Here is a 6,129-nt window from a genome sequence, read left to right on the forward strand (position 1 = left end):
ATGTTTCAAATTCATTATTTTTTATTAAAAAATTGACAGTATTATGAACTGAACGTTAACTTACTATTTGTGATATGATAAAATCTGATCATACAATCTCAAACGACTATCACATCTCAATCATCATGTTAACGTCTAGTGTAGATAACTGTCCATTTTTTAACGGAAAATGACGAGTTTGGAACATAATGAATAATTGAGTGACCATTATATAACTTTTAATAGTTGATAGATTCAACAAAGCAACACTCTATAAGCGAAGAACCATTTTATAACTTTTAATAGTCGAATGACCTAACAAAACAGTACCCTATAATCGGGAGACCATTTACGTACTTAACCGTTAAAAATAATAACCCTTTAAATAGTCGGTCACGTTAAATTTTTTAATGTATTCACTCAAATATGTATTTTGGATATAAAATAAACGGTGACCATGGCACGAAAATGGCAGGTTGATCTTACTATTCATTTGTTCTTATTAAAACTATATTTTACATATTATAAAATTCTCAAATATGTATTTTATATTTTATATGCAAGTGATATACTAGCGGCGACTAGTAATCTGCGGGCTCTACCGATAAAAGAATTGTTGAGATTTTGATTAACCCTCCGGAGATTGAAGCAAGAGGTGGGGGATAAAGACTACAGTGGTAAGAGGCAAGGCCCCTTAGCCCTAATGGCACCTCCCTTGGAAGGATCCTTTGCACCTATTGGATAAGGTTATAGAGAGAGAGAGAGAGAAAGTCTGCAGCCCAACAAATTTGTTTTGTGTGTCACCTTGGACTCTCATAAAATTGGAATATTTTGTTGTACGAAAACTTAATCTAAGATTAAAGAATGATAAAAAATAAATATGAAAAAAAATATTATAAAAAATATAATATTATCGGTTGAATATAATTTAAAATGTTAATTTTTAATATTTTTAGATTGAATAAAAAATGTTACGAAAAATAATGTTATAAAAAAATATGTAATAAAAAAATGTTAAGAAAGGTATCTTTAAATTACCTCAAATTAAAAATGATAATTTTATAATATTTTAAGTTGTACAACTTTAAATTAGATTATAGTACATTTCCCACAAAACTAGTCCAACGCATTCATGTGGAGCTTTCCGAAATGTGTGCACCTGCTACTCTTGTCGCTTTTCCATATGCAGAGAGAGGGATAAGGTACATCATATGCAATATAGTCCATATAAGATGTAACCAACCATTTCATAGTCATTAATAGAACCCTATTAAATAACTTTTGGCTTCTCATGTGATATATAATTGCTCGTATCACGAGTATTAATGATTGAAGTGTATTTAAATGTCTATTATTAAATAAAATAAAATATTTAGAATAAATATTATTACTTGTAGTTATCTTAAATTAATAAAAAAAATGATTGTTCACATGTGCAAATTTTGAGAATAAATCATCAATATTGGTTCTTTGGTAGAAATCCAAGAATATTATACATCTTACAAGATAATCAGAGTAAATAGAACAACTACTTCCTAGACGTTGAAAGTACAACACTTGCATGTTTTGCCTTCTCATGGGGCAAATGATCACCCACACGTTGTGCATATTTTGTGAACAACTCATCAATGATGGTATCTCCAAAGTGATCGGCAAACATGGACTCAGTGATTGCTCTTATGCAATCTCCACTTTTACCCTTCTCGAGCACAAAGTTTTCATTATACTCACTATCTTCGAAATCCCAATTCACTTTAGTTTTTCTATATTGTGGAGAGTAAAAGAGCCTTCTCATTCGATGATTTCCCTAAGTTCTTCTTCACATGGGTAATAGTAAGGAGTATTGAAGGAATCCACATCAGATTCATGCACCAATCCCTGCCAACCAAATATGTTATTCTAAACACAGTATTATATGTGCATATATAATACACAACATATATATATATACACAATGTATGCAAGTGAAGGGGAAAAAAAGAATAAACCTTGGCCACCAAGTCAAGGAGTGATTAGTCTAAAAGGTCCCATAGGCAACAACTGTCTTTGCTTGTGGGATCAGTGATGCTCCTACCAATGAAGTTAAGCATCATTCTCCCTCCACTTATCATTTCTTCGGAACGACGAAGTAAAAAATTCGAGAAATCATTTTGGAATTGTTCCGAATAAGCTTTGGATACATTAGGTAGACTCGACTTTGATATATATATATATATATATATATATATATATATATATATATATATATATCCCCCTTGTTATTCTCAACTCCTTTTGGGACCTAAGAGTCATTGACAATCATATATATATATATGTTAATACTAAGAGAATTCTTCGCACTCATATTTTTATAGCTAAATTTTAAAAATATCAATTCACTCTTATTTTGGTAACTGGAACATTAAATCAGAAATGAAACAATGACATAACAACTATGTATGTTGATGTGGACAAATTTTTTTCACATGTCATCCAAGTTATTTCCCCTTTTTTATATTTTATCTTCTCCCTCTAAATATGAAAGTTTTATAATTTTTATTAATGTCTCACGCTGGCGTTGTAGCTGTCACTATTCGACGTTTTCTCCGACCACTCGCCGCAACTAGCAAGCTCCACGCTCCACCGGCGAAAGAATTGTTGAGAAATATTAAAGAAACTTTTGATTTTCCCGCCGGAGATTGAACCAAAGTGGTGGGGGATAAGAGAGGCCACTTCAACCCTCCATAATCCATATGGCATCTCCCTTTGGAAGGATCCTTGCACCTTTTGGATAAGGCCATATATATATGGAAATGTGTTTTTTTTTACATGATTCCACCACTGACAACGACTAAGCCTGCATCCTAATAAATTTGTTTTGTACGTGACCTTGGCCTCCCATAAAACCAGTTCAACGTATCCATGTTGAGTTTTTATAGATATCCATGTTGAGCTTTAGATAAGGTACATCGTATGCCATATGGCTATGGCCTAGTGGAAGTTTATTTACAATTAGAGATGGGCATAGGACTCGAATCCGATATGTTCTAATCCAACCAGATTCAACCGAGTCAGCTTTTAAAAAAATCGAGTTTAGATCAAGTTAGGTTTTTTAGAGTGTAGGTTCAGGTCGGATCGGGTTTGGGTTTAGAGTGAAAAATATCCGACCCGATCGAACCCAAAAAATATAAAAATATCTTATATATTTAGGAATAATTACAAGAATACACATCTTTATATTATTTTTTCAATTAAGTCCTTATTTATTAAATAAAATTAATAATTTTATATTATTTAGATTGGGTCAGAGTCGGGTTTTATATCAAAAGTCAGGTCGGTTACGAGTCAGGTGAAATCACTCTAAACTTGGGTCGGATCGAATTTCAAGTGGAGGCTATAAAATTTTTAGATTTAGTCGGGTTTTCCAAAAACTCAACCCATGCTCATCCCTATTTATAAGGTTAAAGGGAGAATTTTATAGAATTTTATATTGTAAGGTGAATTTCTAAAATTAAAAGGATAAATTTATAAAATTTTAAGGAGAGTAAATGTAACACCTCGGAACCCGGGTTAGTAATTAAGGTCAACTCGGGACCCATAAGGTAGAGTCAAGTGACCCATTAAAATAATTGGATCAAGTTTAGTGTTTGTGGGCTTGAGTTTAGACCCCAAGAGTTTCTTGATGGAAGGATGAGTGTTTTATGAAATAGGAAGTTGAGGAACTAAAAGTGTAAATTTCTCCTTTTTATAGTTTGAAAGGTGAAAATCCCCTTCTTATAATATGATTTTTACGTGAACTACCCCTTATTTTTAGCTCACCAAACACTCATCTTCTTCTTCCATCTTTTCTCCTTTCTTCTTCCACCTCCCTTGGAAGGATCCTTTGTACCTATTGGATAAGGTTATATATATATATATAGAGAGAGAGAGAGTCTGCAGCCCAACAAATTTGTTTTGTATGTCACCTTGGGCTCTCATAAAATTGGGATACTTTGTTATACGAAAATTTAATCTACGATTAAAAAATAATAAAGAATAAATGTGATAAAAAATATTATAAAAAATAAAATATTTTCGGTTGAATATAATTTAAAATATTAATTTCTAATATTTTTCGATTGAACCGAAAATATTAAAAAAATATTATGAAAAAAATATTCAACTGAAAAATGTTGAGAAAGTTATCTTTAAGTTACGTAAAACTAAAGTAATATTTTTATAACATTTCTTGGTTGTACAATTTTAAATTAGATTATCCTTATAGTACATTTCCACAAAATTTGTCCAACGCATCCATGTGGAGCTTTACGAAATATGTGCACCTGCTACTTCTGTCGCTTTTCCATATGTAGAGAGGGGAATAAGGTACATCATATGCAATATAGTCCATATAATATGTAAGCAACCATTTCATAATCATTAATAGAACCCTATTAAATAACTTTGACTTCTCATGTGATAAATGGTTCCTCGTAACACGAGTAATAACGATTGAAGTATATTTAAATGTTTATTATTAAATAATTAAAAGTATTTATAATAGATATTATCGCTTATAATTATTTTAAATTAATAAAAAAAAGTTATCGTTCACTTGAGAATAAATCATCAATATTGGTTCTTTGACAGAAATCTTAGAATATTATACATCTTACAAGATAATCAAGAGTAAATAGAACAACTACTTCCTAGTCGTTGAAAGTACAACACTTGCATGTTTTATCTTCTCATGGGACAAATGATCACCCACACGTTGTGCATATTTTGTGAACAACTCATCAATGATGGTATCTCCAAAGTGATCGGCAAGCATGGACTCAGTGATTGCTCTTATGCAATCTCCACTTTCACCCTTCTCGAACCCAAAGTTTTCTTTATACTCACTATCGTCGAAATCCCTATTCACTTTTAGTTTTTCTATCTTGTGGCATGGGTAATAGTAAGGAGTATTGAAGGAATCCACATCAGATTCATGCACCAATCCCTGCCAACCAAATATCTTATTGTAAACACAGTATTATATGTGCATATAGAATACACAACTTATATGTACACAATGTATGCCAGTGAGAGAAAAATGAATAAACCTTGGCCACCAAGTCAAGGAGTGATTTGGCTAAAAGCTCCCATAGGTAACAACAATCCTTGCTTGTGGGATCAGTGATGCTCCTACCAATGAAGGTAAGCATCATTCGCCCTCCACTTATCATTTCTTCGGAACGACAAAGTAAAAAAATCGAGAAATCATTTTGGAATTGTTCCGAATAAGCTTTGGATACATTAGGTGGACTCGACTTTGATATATATATATATATATATGTTCCCCTTGTTATTCTCAACTCCTTTCGGGACCTAAGAGTCATTCACAATCATATAAACACTAGTTGATACTAATGCATGTGATCCCTATGCAATAACATTATTTTAATTTGTTTACAAATTAATCTTTGAGAGCCAATGAAGACGATAAGAAGAATGCACAAAGTGAATGGTCTAGCTTGGAAAAAGTCTTTGATAAAAGGAACCTGGTACTCCAACTATAAAACAAGGCCCACTCGAGTGTCCCTTGTCTTCCCTGGGCCTTTCATTGAAAGTAGGAACAAATCGAAAGACAATGTTGAAGTCATTTTGGGGAAGATCGTTTGGAGACACCTGAAACTCAGGTGATTCCCTGTGTTGTTACTGGCAAACCCTAGTGACGGTGTTCATGATTTCATTTGCTGGGAAGAAGGCTTTGGGACCCGAAGCTCAGCCCAAGTCCACCACCTTAAGACACTACAAGAATTAAGACTTTTAGTGATCATTAAATCATGACACTAAAGACTTTCGTCACGGAAAGTATGTTATTTATAACAAAAATTATTTTTGTCACTTTTAGAATGAGTATTGTGACTTATTTTTATTTTGTCACTATCTAGATAATAATTGTGACAACTTTGAAGTTCATCACAAGTAATACATCATTAATAGTGTTTTATTGTGACCAAAGTAAATTGTCATTTTCAATTGGTCACTAATAGAATGGTCGAATTGATATCAACTTATTTTTCTACGGGAAAAATTTTAATAGTGACAATATATTGCGTAGTCACCAATATTATTTATAATTATGATGAAAACATTTTTTCACTAATGTTAGTTGGTGATTTGTAACGATAATTATTTTTGTCA

The 6,129-nt window shown here is 32.1% G+C and overlaps 1 pseudogene; it reads right to left on the reverse strand.

Annotated features, from left to right (window-relative positions):
* Positions 1–1,474: 1,474 nt before the first annotated feature.
* On the reverse strand, positions 1,475–5,922 carry LOC120164787 (annotated as a pseudogene).
* Positions 5,923–6,129: the final 207 nt, after the last annotated feature.

Source organism: Hibiscus syriacus, unplaced genomic scaffold (assembly GCF_006381635.1).
Source record: "Hibiscus syriacus cultivar Baekdansim isolate YM2019G1 unplaced genomic scaffold, ASM638163v2 tig00111542_pilon, whole genome shotgun sequence".
NCBI classification, from domain to species: Eukaryota; Viridiplantae; Streptophyta; class Magnoliopsida; order Malvales; family Malvaceae; genus Hibiscus; species Hibiscus syriacus.